The sequence below is a fragment of the Ambystoma mexicanum genome, chromosome 3p, assembly GCF_040938575.1.
Source record: "Ambystoma mexicanum isolate Mex_15411 chromosome 3p, UKY_AmexF1_1, whole genome shotgun sequence".
Taxonomy (NCBI): Eukaryota; Metazoa; Chordata; class Amphibia; order Caudata; family Ambystomatidae; genus Ambystoma; species Ambystoma mexicanum.
In genome coordinates, this window is record NC_090925.1 from 322,118,962 (window position 1) to 322,132,990 (window position 14,029).

General features: G+C 49.4%; 1 long non-coding RNA gene across 1 annotated transcript in view; it reads left to right on the plus strand.

Annotated features, from left to right (window-relative positions):
- The window catches only part of LOC138579532 (uncharacterized), an 81,380-nt gene extending 67,696 nt beyond the window's left edge, over positions 1-13,684 (plus strand). Inside the window, exons 2-3 of the long non-coding RNA XR_011304045.1 lie at positions 12,120-12,163; positions 12,794-13,684. This is a non-coding gene — a long non-coding RNA (uncharacterized lncRNA). The remainder of the gene's footprint in view (positions 1-12,119; positions 12,164-12,793) is intronic.
- Positions 13,685-14,029: the final 345 nt, after the last annotated feature.

A 14,029-nucleotide genomic window follows, 5' to 3' on the forward strand; every position in this document is an offset into this window, starting at 1 on the left:
GAGGGCATCATAATGCCTCAGGACTTGCTCCACCAGGATGTCAACTTCTCTTGCACTGAAGCTGACCATCCTCTGCCTCACTGCCGGGGGGTTGCCACTTGCCTCCGATGATGTTGGTTCAGACATGGCAACCCCTGAGGCAGGTGTGGGTGGGCAAGGTGGTCCTGGGACTGGGCTGTGGAGCGGTGGTCTGGCACTTAGGGAGTCTTCTGGATCAGCAGAGGTGGTCACAGGTCCGACGACAGGAGCACTGGCAATAGCTGTACAGCAGGCACCAAAACTGCAGGGCACGTGGGCAGCAGGCACACACAGTGGGTAGGCAGCAACAGATGGCTCATAGGAGGCAGCTCAGGGCACTTGGAGGAAGGTAAATTGGCTGGTAGGCAGGAGCGTGCGTCTTCTGTGTTACTCGTTTGGGCAGCCGGAAACAGAGTGACCCTGCACGTGCGGAAAGCACGTGTTAGCGTGAAATCAGAGGAAAGGGCCTAAGCGTGTAAGTTACGTGACACGTGCTGAACATTGAGCGTGGCGTTCAGGATCGGGATAAAATAGTGCGTAGGAGACCATCATACGCTTGTGCAAGTTATAGCGGACACACATGTGGACTTCGTTTCCATGCAATCTCTTCCCTACTGCAACCGTGCACGCCTTTTGTTTCGGTGGTGGATTTGCACATGTACTGGTGGTGAGTTGCGTACACATTTTGCATACTGTGGGTGCCCCTGTGTGTCGCGTACCCCCTTTCTTAACATCACAGTAGCTTACGTGTCCTTCGCGTACGTAATTTTTGTGTTACTAGGTGCCACAGCTTACTGCATAACGTTTGTTCTTTTCATGTGGGCTACCGAGGGGTCGCGTACACATATTTTTCATTTTTGGGGTGCCTGTGCATTACACGGCCCGTTTAATTTCCCCAGGGGTTACATTGAGCCTTGCAGGAGCACACTCGTATGTTTAACATCACGTACACTGCCCCCACACTGAATTGCAGAGGACAATTGATGGCTGCACCATTCCATCAGTGCCATGAGTGGGAGGGCAACAAGTGGGAAGGGTGGCCGAGGTGTCCGAGGTGCCAGAGGCCATGTAGGGAGAGCTATGCCCCCACCCAAACAGGGTCAGGGAGATGCAGCTGATGCTGAGGTCTCCAGCACCTTGGTCCCTGGAGCAGCATTGCCATCTGCTGTCCACACCAGACAGGGTCAGGAAGCTGCAGGGTCAGCTGCAGCAACCACCAAATAGACTCAGGGTCTCCCAGCCAGGCCTGTAGTGGTCCTGTCCCAGGCCACAGAGACCCAGGTGCAGATGTCCTTGTCTTCAAGGGCAAGAGACGTGCAGAGAAAGGTCCTGGCACCAGCATCCAGGGTCCTGGAGCAGCATTGCCATCTGCTGTGCACACCAGGCAGGGTCAGGAAGCTGCAGGGGCAGCTCCAGCAACCACCACCCAGGCTCAGGGTCCCCCAGCCAGGCCCATAGTGGTCCCGGCCCAGGCCCACAGAGACCCAGGTGCAGATGTCCTTGTCTCCAAGGGCAAGAGACATGCAGAGAAAGGTCCTTGCACCAGCACCCAGGTACAGATGCCTGCAAGGCCACCTACTATCCCAGCATCAGTGGGTGATGCCACAGCCCAGTCCACCATTGCTCCAGCCCCACTGACCCAAGTGGTCCCAGCCACTCAGGGTCTGCACGACCTTGCAAGAAGGCAAAGCGTGCAGTAGGCGAACAGGCTCAGACCCAAGGTACAGCACAGTAGACCCACACGTTGAGGAAGAGGAGCTTGTCATGGCCACAGGCCCCAGAACACAAACACCACACCATCTAGTGATGGGGGCAATGGGTCCCTTGACTCACTTATGTCCCTTTAGGACCCATAAACACAGGGGCCCTGGCTGGACTTCGGTGCCAGGCTCATATAGAGATGTAAGTAGGAACACTTTATTTCAGTGCAAGAGTGCTTTTATTTTACAAGAACTTTCCAGGAGCTGAAAGCCTTTATTCCAGAGAACATCCTCATGTTCTGACTCATCGGGTGTGGCAGGGTGTGGCAGGCAGGCTGAACTTGGTGGCCATGGCTTCAAAAGCTCAGCTATATAAGCTGCTCCATCCTTAAGGCTGGTGCTTCGCGTTACTGTGCACTCGCGTTCAATGTGACGCTCACCGCCTCTTGGGCCAGTTTACTTACCTTTGAAACCAGGCATTCTCCTGCATACTCACCTCCAGGAAACCAGTGCTTCATTGCTTCATCTGCAGACTCATCTCCTGACATCCAGTGATCTTGATCCCGACGCCACAGCACCACGCTACGCATCAACGAACTCGGACCCTGTGAAGAAGAATAAAGACAAGGTTAGAACATCCGTCCTAGAGCCGTGCCGCATTTGAATACTGCGCGCCCCCTAGTTAACAACTTAACAGCTACTGTACCACTGCAGCTTCGTTCCTCCTTCCCTCCGGCTGCCGCCTTGAGCCCCGCAGCTTCTGCCGGACCGGCAACATCACCTGCAAGGGAAGAAATCAAAAGAGCAAACATCAAAAGTGGAACGGACAGCAATACAAGACAACACACTTTACAATACAACAAAAACAGACGAGGAAAGACAAAGGCAAACAGGAACACTTACTTGAAGTATAGTGGCTTAGTCGCAGCAGGAATGGACTACCATGTACAAGGGATCAGTGAAGGAACTTGGTCCAGATTATACAAGCGCCCCTACCAGAAGCAGCAGGATGGAGTGCTCACCAAAACTAATCAACAGGTGAGCTTTCCAGAGACAGCGCATCCCACGGGTACCACGGTTTGGGAGAAGGGGTCTGGAAGGGGATCAGGCGCACAAGCTGGCATACTCACGCCCCCTATTCTCCACGCAGGAGCAGTTCAGAGCAGCATCACCTATTACCACCAGTTACCACATAAGCGCAGAGGGCGAAGTCGGACCCGAGCGACCTCACCCTACGGTCTGCAACCGTGCCCCAATGCCTCCGCAGAGACCAGGTGAGCGTAACAGAGCTTTAGGGATGAGGAACTCCAGATCCTCGTGGACTACATGCAGGAACACAAACATGACATGCTGGTGCAGGCAGGGAGCATACATACGCCTGCCCACCGTATGGCCCACTGGCAGCACATCACAGATCGAATCAACGCCTTGGGCAATGAGAGGCGCACAGCTGCTGAGGCAGTGAAGCGTTGGAATGACCTCTGGCGCTGAGCCAAAGATAAGCTGTGTGCCAACTACGCCTCTACTCTGGTGACTGGAGGTGGGACACCACGAGAGGACGAGGAACTCACTCCACGTGAAGCGATCATTAGTGATATGATTGATGTGGAGCAGATCCAAGACGTGGGAAACCTGCCAATTTATGAGGGAATGTCCGGTGAGTGGTGATGCGTGTGCATCCAGGACATGTGTATGTTGCTTGGATGAAGTGTAATGATTGTCAGTTCTGCCTGCATTGACATGACTGCCATGAGTGAACCATGTCATGGTGGTATGACACATGCTTGTTGTCCTGCAGACTGCATACGAATGATGAGCTGCACACCGTGAGAATCCTCATCACCACACCTGCTCACTCCTTCCATGTCTCTCTCTGTCCATTCTCTCTTGGCCCTCTTCCTGATCCAACCTGCAACTGCGGATAGCCTGTGATAATCTCCCACTCCACACTCGCCTTCTCTCCTCACATCTCTGACGTCTTTGAGAGGTCACCCTGCCAGCTGCATCTCCTCAGAGGTATTCTCCCTTTCCTCTCCTTACCCCAGTAGCTCACTGTCTTCCGAGGACTGGTCCTTCCTATGATGGGCTACTGCAACGGCCTCTACCAAGATATCTGTGCTTCTACTCTCTTCCCTCTGCAACTCATCCAGAACTGGAGTGTGGGAATTGTCCTTTTGTCTTGGGACCAAGTATTGTATCTCCCTAGGACTGTGATGATGGCAGTGGCTACAACTGTTCATTTCCAAACCCTGTTCATTGTCCACAAGGCCTTATGGCTCCTGGGTCCGCAATTCCTTCAACTTCATGTTCCAAATTCCCTTCCTTCTCATGGTCTTTAATCATCCCTTTCGTACTCCCTCAGGGTCAGTACCTTCTCATAGCAATTAGTTTGTGGTTAATGTCTATCTTCGCCTGGGGCCTCCTCTGGTACAGCGTTCCTGCCTCATTGGAACTGGAGGTGAACCTTCTCTGGGTCTGGAGGCACTTCTGATGCTTCCTCATGTGTTGTGCTTTCTCTCCCCCTCTCCTCTGCTGGAGTCCTGGATGACTGAGAGAATGCACTAGTCACCTGCCCACACTCGGATCTCCGACACAGGCCTCTGAGCTACTAGTTTAACCCAAGGCCTGCCTCCCTGTTATCCCCCGCACTCTGTGGCTGTTTCCTGTATCCCTACAACCCACTACCAACAACTGACACCTGATGTCTGCACTTACACTTCTAATGACACCAGGCCGCCGCTTTTTCATTACTGATTATGTAGTTGTATTTTTTTTGGATGCCGTTCCCATGTACTGCACTACCCACTCCCACTTCCAACCCCAGGTCTCCCCTTCGCCGTGCCTATTAACTTGCGTGATGTCAATGTGACCTGGCCTCATGGGATGGGTGTGTCTGACTTCACTCTGTTCCACCGCCCTTGCATCGTTGCACCTTGTGACACTTGTGTGTTTTGAGTTTGTGAATTACATGTCATGTCACATCCATTGTACATGACTCTGGGACAGTAGTCAGCAAGTTCCATCTCATGCAGTTTGACAGTTCAGAAATGACTATGCTATGTGGCATCTGTGTATTTGCATCAGGGATGCTGGTGGCTGAACTATGCCAGTCAGGTGCTCGTGTGTGAAGCAGGTGCTATGTACCATGCACTACATGTGGTATTGAGCCCTTCCACACACGTCGATGGCCGCTTTCATGCTACCCTTCCCTTCCATTGACACTGCGTACGTGCGTGAGTTTGTGGCATGGCAGGTTAATGTGTTGCATGACAGCATTGTGATGCCTATGTGTATGGGCTATGCTATTTACATGGGTCCTCATGTATTTTTCTGTCCATGTGCAGTTGATGAGGCACTGGATGCAGAGAAGGAGGTGGAGGAGGAAGAGGATACAAACAGGCACCAGTGGAGGATGTGGTGGCAGCCCATGATGAACCACATGTGCTACAGTCCATCCCGGACCTGACATAGTATGAGCCCGCCCCTGATGATACCTATGGCTCTGGTGGTGAACCGGTATTTGATTCCTCTCTGCTGTCGCAATTGGGGGTATCGAGTGTGGGTGCTGTTGTATCCCAAACATCTAAAGGGGGGGACCCCTCACAGGGCCAGTCAGTGTTTGGTACGTCCGTCTGTGGTGGTTACGGATGCAGGGTCATGCTCCACAGTACTGACTCCTGGTCCTGGGCCAGCTGATCAAGGGAGTGATGCAGTCCTGCAGCCGCAGACGGCGCCATCGCCATCGCATCAAAGGCCAGGTTCCCTTGGCTCAGGCAGGCGGGGTGTCCGCCAACGCGGTGGCCGTATATTAGCTGGCGGTACTGTGTGGGAGCAGTCCATGTATACTGTTGCACAACAACAGGGTGCTTCATATGAGATGTTGGCTCAGGTCATGCATAGGGTGGCCAATTCCATGATCCCCCCAGAGAGACACGTGGAGCACCAGCTGCAGGCATTATGGTCCACATGCCACGCACACAGGCTGCACACGGAGGAAAGTAACAGGAGCCGACGGGCAGATCTGAGTGCTCTGCAGGCATCCCTGGTTGCAGAGGGTCAGGCCCACAGGGACGCCCTGAAGCTATAGTATAGGTCCCTCAGAACTACACTGGCTGCACTCGAGGCAGCCTGCAGTAGATGGTCTGAACAGCAGATGCAACAGTTGACTCATACCATCACGGAGGAACTCCGTGCAGGTGTTGCATGGGGACCTCCAAGCCATCATCTCAGTCCCGCATGGCCACTGCCATAGAGGACCAGGCCAGGGCTATGCATGGTGATCCTACCTTACCACTACCACATTCTGATGCTACACCAGAGGGTGGCGACAGCAGCGACAGGTCTCCAGATCCATGCTAGCTGTGCGGCCCATTAACACATGGAGTTTTTTTTTCCCTTCTCATTATCCACACATGTGTTGACGTGCACCCTGCATCGCCTCCCTCCTGGGTGGGCACCCGCCATGCCCCCCACCACCCACCCGATCCCCCATGGGCATTTTTTTTTAACTACTATTGTGCATTTATGTAACAGTGTGTTGCTTGGTGTGGCATCCAAGGGCATCCACTGTATGTTCCAGCTGGACCCATGCAGGCTTGTCTCGTGTTGGTACACTCCTTGTTTGTCCCTTAGGGTCCATACACATATGCCACTCCTGCTTCCCCTTTCCATGGGCTTGCAAGGAGTTCAGCGTGTAAAAGTAACTTACACAGAGGCCTTGGGCTTCCATTATATCTGTGAGCAGTCTCAAGTCCAACCTGTGTATACACCCCTAGTGGGATTCATGATTGTTTGTCCAGTGCATGGTTAGCATCCCTTTTTGTTTGGACATTGAGATCCATCCTCTGTTTATGTTCCATCTTCATGTATTAACTTGCTTATCTCCATTATTGTTAGCTTTCCTGCTGTTTGCGCTTCCCTGCCCCCTTCAGTTAGCAGTGCCACATGAAAATACAAGGGTGCCATGTGCAAGTTACAGCACATTGAGGCACATGTGCAATTATGATTGTTCACTGTCGGACAGATTCACTCTTGGGTCCTGTGTTTTTGGTATGTTGTACTGGCCAAATGATGTTCCTGTGTACATTATTATTGTGTTGTGTGAGAGTGAGTTATTTGTGAACTTGTTCTGTTGATCATTGAGCGCTTTGTGACAGTAGTGTTGTGTTGGTCATTTCTTTGTCTCTTTAGACATTGCATACCATGGCATGGTGTGTCAACCAGGTGACATGAAGTAAGGGAGTGTTTAGGTGACATAGCAGCATTTGTATGTGTACTTAGGCATGGTGTTAGTGGCATACTCCATCTTCTATGTGTTCCTTTTGTGCACACCAGATTGAGTTAGTTTAAGTTCTAAGGGAGGCGCACAATGTAGCACTTCAAAAGGACAGATTCTCAGGGTGGTAAGGTTGGGACAGATGATTGTCCCTTTGTCATCATCAATTGTCACCTGGAATGTGCCAGGGCTCCGTGCACTCCCCAGGGGTTGGATTTTAGGTGAAAAATTGTGCCACAAGCTGGGTACAGGCAGCCTCGCCACGTGCCCTTTCCCCTCCCATGCGCAGCCGCCGTGCATGTGGTTGGGGATGTGGGGGCACAACCATGTCCACCGGTACTCCACGCCATGTTGCAACATTGTGCAGGACACATGCTGCCACAATGATCCTGCAAACTACTGGTGGTGCATATAGTAGCTCACCACTAGAGTGCTCAAGGGAGCGGAAGCGTGACTTCAGCACTCCGAATGTGCACTTCACTATGACCCTAGTTGTGATATATGCTGCGTTCTATCTTACCTGGGGTGGTGTGGTGGAGTTCCGTATTGGCGTCATCATACCTTTGGGTCTGGTGCGCATTATAAATAAATAAACAAACATCATGTAGTTGCTCAGAGGATAGGCACTGTCCCCTGTGATATGTTATGATATGGTATTTATAACGCGCCTATACACAAGTGTTTCAAGGTGCAACGAGGCAAGGGAGGGGGAATAAAGGGAAAGCAGACAGCGTTCCTACTAGTCCAGGTGTCATTCAGGTGGCGCAAGTGCATGGGAAGGTGGAAAAGGGAAAAAGTGCGAGGGGGAAGGGAGAGGGGAAAGTGCAGTTCACGGTATAGTAGAATAAATAAAATAAATAAAACGGCCAGCTGGTGGCAATTGCAAGGTAAGTGCAGACATAAGTGCTGGTAGGTGCACTGTAGGGATACATAAACTGTTTCCAGGTGCACGGGTTGCCAGGGAGGCAACTGGCGGGGCATGGGCCCGAGATCAGAAAAATGGAGGCCAGGTAACCAGTGCAGTTTCTGTCAGGAATTCAGCAGGGGAGAGAAAGCAGAAGCAAAGAGGAAGGTTTTGAGTTGCTACGGAACCGGAGATGGTTCTCCGCAAGTTTCAGGGAGGCAGGAAGGCTGTTCCAGATTGACGCCCCTGCAGAAGAGAGAGATCTACCACCAACTTGTTGCTTGGAGAAACGACTGACCCTGAGGGAGTTGGAGGCGGATGAGCGAAGAGCTTGAGAAGGAAGATATTTAGGAAGAGAGAGTTGAAGGTATTGCGGCCCCAGAGGGCCTTGTGGACAATGCAAAGGGTTTTGAACTTAATCCTCGCAGCCACTGGGAGCCAGTGCAGAGATTTCAGTCCTGGAGAGATACGATCCCTGGGCTTGAGGCCAAGGACAAGTCTCGCATTCCTGTTCTGGATAAGTTGCAGAGGGCGGAGAGTAGAGGCAGGCAGATTTAGATAGAGGCTGTTACAATAGTCCAGCCTAGAGAGAACCAGGGCTCTGGAGACAGTGAGCTTCTGGGGTAAGGAGAGGAAAGGAAGCATACTGAGGAGGTGCAGCTGGTAGTGTGAATGTGAGATGGTTTGTCAGTGGTGTGGTTTTGTATGTGGACATGCATGCATTTGCAGGGCAATTTATACTCACCAATGAGCCATGTGTCGCTTTGCCTCACAGCTTCCAGGGCCCGGTGTGGGGTGACATTCTGAATATGAAACTATCATGGGTGGACCCTGGATAGTTGGCATATACAGATTTAATGATTCCCTTGGCATCACATACAACCTGCACGTTGATGGAATGCCAGTGCTTGCGATTGCAATAGATGTGCTCTGTGGCCCTAAGTGGACGTAGGGCCACATGGGTGCAATTGATGACATCAAGCACTTTAGGTAAGTGCGCCACCCCGTATAAGTCCTGGACCACGGCCTGCCTTTCTGCGGGTGTTCTGGGCATGTAAATGTACCTGCGGACTGAGGGGCGTGCAGTCATGATTGCCAACACCTGGTGTAGGCAGCGTGACACTGTGGGCTGTGAAATGCACCCAACTATGGCAGTTGTCCGCTGAAATGACCCAGTGGCCAAAAAATGCAGTACATTGAGCACTTTTTCCAAGGGGCTCAGTGCTTGGGAGCACAGGGTGGGTGATGTAAGGTCATCCTCCCACTCCCTGACCACCTATCATATGATATGAGGTGGAAACCTATTCCTGCCATAGACCTGGTCATCAGGCATCCCAAAAAGGCTGGCCCTGGGTATAAAAATGCGTGCTCTGGCTAGCCGCCTCCTCCTGCGGTGTCCCACGATCACTGCTGCGAAAAATGGTACATTCATCGTAGCTGTATACACGTGTTGGTTTATCGCGTACCCTTTTTATGCATTGTTTTTAGTGTGTGGTGACGATTACGCCAGCTTTCGTGTGGCGGACGTGTTTCCGGATTTGCGTGTCTTGTTCTACACGCTGGTGAGCCCTGTTCGATTCCATGAATACGTGTTGTTAGCGCGCGTGTGGGCGTTGCAAGTATTTTACTGTGCTACTTCCCACAGAATGCCCACATTTACGCTTGTTGTTCCCCATTCCACTTGTTCCGCCCCCTTTTTAGGTGACTTTTGTTATGTGCAAGACGGTATGCACCTTCGCTGGAAGTCTCGCGCAAGGCATTCGTGGTGTCGCAGTGACGTGTTGGACCCCCGGGGATTCAGCACAAGTCTCGGGTAAGCCCCGCGCATTGTGTTCCATGAATCGACAAACGGGCGCTTGCGCGCATTTTGCAGACAATTGCCCCTTTTTTGGCACAATTTAATTACATGAATCGGGCCCATAATTGGGTAATGCTTGTCTGAGGGCTCCTCCTGAGACCACCTCTAAATTGGTAAACGTAAAAAGACATAATTTCTACAATGTGTAATTGGCTGCCATACTACGTAATGAATGGCCTAACATTGGAAGTTTTCATTGGTTAGCTTTGTATTAACTAACAGCAGCTAGACAGCAGTAGGGGGAGAGAGGTACACAGACTGCTTTCCTTTCAATTAAAAAAGATACCATCCCTCATTTCTAGGCCATGAGCTAGGGTGATCTCTTTGTATTTGGGCTTGTGTGGCGTCTCATGTCTGGGGATGCATGTAAGGAGTAAAGCAGGTGTTTTATCTGTGTTTGTTGCTAATGAACAGACAGTGGGCCTCATTATGAGCTTGCCGGTCCGGATACAGCGGTACTGGTAAGCATGCCGGTACTGTTGTGTCCAGACCGGCAAACTCTGAGTTGTGCTTGCAGGTGCCTTTCATTCTGCCAAGTCTGACCTGGCGGAATGAAAGGCACCCGCGAGCACAGCATGCCTGTATGTACCACAGGCTCTGTTATGAACAGTGCCGGTGCTACAGGCATCCCCTTTCCCATTGGGGCTCAAATGGGAATGGGGATCACCCGATTCCAGCACCCACGAAAGGGCAATTACCGGGTTCAGTGGGGCCAGAATACCCCGGGAATTGTCCATTAGCGGAAGCAGGACTTTCTTGCAAGTATGGAGGTAGCCTTGGCGGTTTAACCTGCAAGGCTACCACAAAACCTTACCACTGGGGACACTCTTGAGCTATTCTTCATGGAGTCTTTGGATTCTAGCTGTCCTGCACCTGGCTTACAAAGGCTGGTTGTACCCTTAATTAATCAGAGAATATATGGCTTACGTCCTGGGAATCATTATCTCGTACTTTCTCTCTAATGTCCCTACCGTCCCTTATTCCCAGAAATCTTGGCTTGGATTTCTTGCTACTGTCTGAGCTCAGATTTGTATTTTGTTATTTTAACATTTTGAGTCCTCATGTAGCCTTGATGCCTTTCATTTACTTATAAGTGTCTTGTGGCTTCCATTTTGGAAAATATGGCTGCCCATTACTGTTGCGTTTCTATGTTGGTGAACTGTATTTGCATTTCGTTCATATTGCATTCAACTTATACATTGTTTGTTATTATTCTTCATGTCTTATGGATGCTATGTTAATATTATTCATGTATATGCATGTATTACCTAGTGTTCATGTTCTTCATGTTGATTGCATGTTTGCTTTGTGTCTAATGCATGCACATGTATTGTCATAACGTTGGTTTGGTTTATTCGTGACATCTACAAATCATATTGTCTCAATTTTCTGATGTACCAGCTTGGGATATGGGTGGTTTCGGTTGCCTTAGTGAGTAATGTTTCCCACCTGTGCCGCATTGAACTGGGGGAGGGTCAGAAGCTATGAATGACGTATGCATCTGTCTCTCAACAATTTGAAACCTTGTTCTTTGACGTACAGTCTAGAAATGGTGTTGGTGTACTGAGATATCTGTTCCTTTACCTCTTTATTGTAGCAGTTTTCTCATATTGGGTAAATATTCCAGATCTGGAACTATCTATCCCGTGCTTCTCCACACACAGACTTTCACAATAGGCCAACTTCCAGACAAGCCTCAGTCCTTTGAAACCACTTTGGTGGTGATTTGGTGCAGGATGGTTTTCTAAAGCAACATTGAAGCGGTGGCTTTACCCGTGTCAACGTATATGAAATGAAATATGAAAATCTACATAGCATGATTAGTCACATTTTCTAATACCCTACCAGAGTGTCTAAGTGTAGCAGCGGCCTTGCCATTTTCCAGAAAATGTAGGAACTACAGGTATGAAGCACTGGGGTTCTAGGTCAAATGTTCGAATGCAAATGATCGAATGACCAAAGGGTCGAATCAAAAGGACCGAAAACCAAAGGGTCGAATTCGAATGTTTTTTTTTGTTTTGGGGCCCCTCCCCCAATACCCCTGTTTTTGGTGCAAAAACCACTTTTTTTTTACAAAACGAAAACCAAAAAAAATATATATTTTTTTTTAAAAATCCGACCCTTTGGTCATTCGATCCTTTTGGTGTCGAACCTTTGACCGGACACCAAGCACTGGCCCTCCAATCGCACCCTCACCAGCAGATTGTTGGGACGTTCCTACATATTATGGCCATTTTACTAGTAGTTGTTTGTAGATGAAAGTATAGGTCATAAGACAGGTCTCCAAATAAGTTGCTGTAGTGGGAGTATTGTACACCCTCGTTTTTAAATTTGATGATATTTATTTTGTGTTTTTTATTTTAGGGATGAAAAAAGTAGTTCCTGTTCCCAATGAGCCTGCCGTTTAGGTGAGTAAAACTATTTTAACTTTAAAGCAGATTTGTTTTTCTATTCTATATTTCTGTGCACTCATTAATTCAGGCAAATTAAAAGAAGATTTTCCCCTTAAAGTTCAAATTCAGGTCATTCAGTAATATCATGAGAGACCGTCCTGTTGCGTTGTTCTCCTGCTTGCGCTGATGGAACTTAATCTTTATTATTATTATTATCATTGGGGTATTTATTGAGTCTGGACCTAGCTTCGAGAAGCAATGGAACACTTTACAATCATAGGGGCAAGAACATAGTGAGGGGAGCAGAGTAAAACGGGAGTGGGGAGATAACAGGGGATGAGGAAGGTAGACAGTTTGTCAGCAAGGAATCTACAAACAACCAGGGGAGGAAACAGTGGGGATCAGATCACCCAATCTCAGGTAGGGTGGGGGAGTGAAGGGTGTGTAGACCTAGGTGTTTGGGAGTAGCCATTCCTTGAAGAGGAGGGTCTTGAGCCCCTTCCTGAACTGTAGAAGTGAGGGGGCCAAGTCTGTTGATGGGGAGGAGGTTCCAGAGTTTTGCGGCTCAGACAGATAATGTCTGTCTTCTGGTTCTTCCCTTACTGCACCGACTAAATTCAAGTCTGCACATTTCCTTCCTTCTAGTGGATCACAGGCCTCCAGAGATGCTGAGTTTCTCAATGAGGTAGCTTGGGGACTTCAGCGTGACAGCCTTGTAGATGGTGCAGCAGGATTTGAAGATGATACAGCATTGCAGCTGGAGCCAGTGCAGTTTGATGAGTATTGGGGTGATGTGGTCGAATTTGCGAATATCTATGGTGCTGTTTGGTTGGAGTTAGGGGCAGGATCCTAGGTGTCTGTATTTATGTATCTTTTGTTGTTAGCATTTTTCCACCATATATTTCTGTTGGGAGTGTTTGCCTGTTTTAGGGAGTGAAAGTGCCTAGTATGCCGCTTATTTGTAGGGCTGCATACAGGTGCTGTCTTTAATAGCGATGCAGTCCAATACCATGTGTTTCTTCCTCAACTTCTGTAGATATAGGACACCTCAGAAAATCTTTCCTTAGGAGACTATCAAACCCTTCTTTTTGCCTGTGCCACCTTTTTAGGGTTTGGTTCATAGATGTCACTTTAGGAACACCTAGTGAAGCAAAAACTATTGCTATGGATGGCATATGTCTATGGATGCACAGCTGCATTGGTGATATGTCATTACTTCCTCTCATTGTGAGTTTCTAAAAGGTGAACATTCTGTGTGTGCATTTGTTCAAATTGGTTGCCCCTACTGTCCATTTCATGGTGAGTCCTGTATGTCAGAGAACTGACAGAACAGTGGGCCTCGTTACAAGTTTGGCTGTATTTTGGTGGTAAATCTGCCGAAAAATCACCAAACAGAATTACTGTTACCAACACTTGGTCCCATGTATTGACAGCATGCCTACAAGTGGTGGTAGGGATGTGCGAATCACCATGTTTATAGTCCATGGGTGTTTAGGCGGAATTATTGCTGGCAGTTATTCCGACGATGTTCCCTTTTATGCCGGTAAGCAGGAGAATTTACCTCCAGCATTTTGGGAGGGATGGGGGGGGGTGTTTTCATTTTATTCAGAACACAGACCCGGATTTGCCGCAATGCTGTGTAAGTCATAAATTGAAACCTGCTCAGAGAACGACTTGTAGGGAGTCTCCTAATTGGTATATGTTTGAGAATGTGTTCCTGAAAATTGTATAACCTGTTTCTTTCTCATGCTCTGCGCGGGATCGAGTCGACATTATCTGTCGCTCACATGCCTGTTCCCACAAGACACATCCTTCTCTCCATTGCTGTTTAAAGACTAAGGGGCCAATTCATAGAATTCGGCGCACAAGTGGCGCACGCGG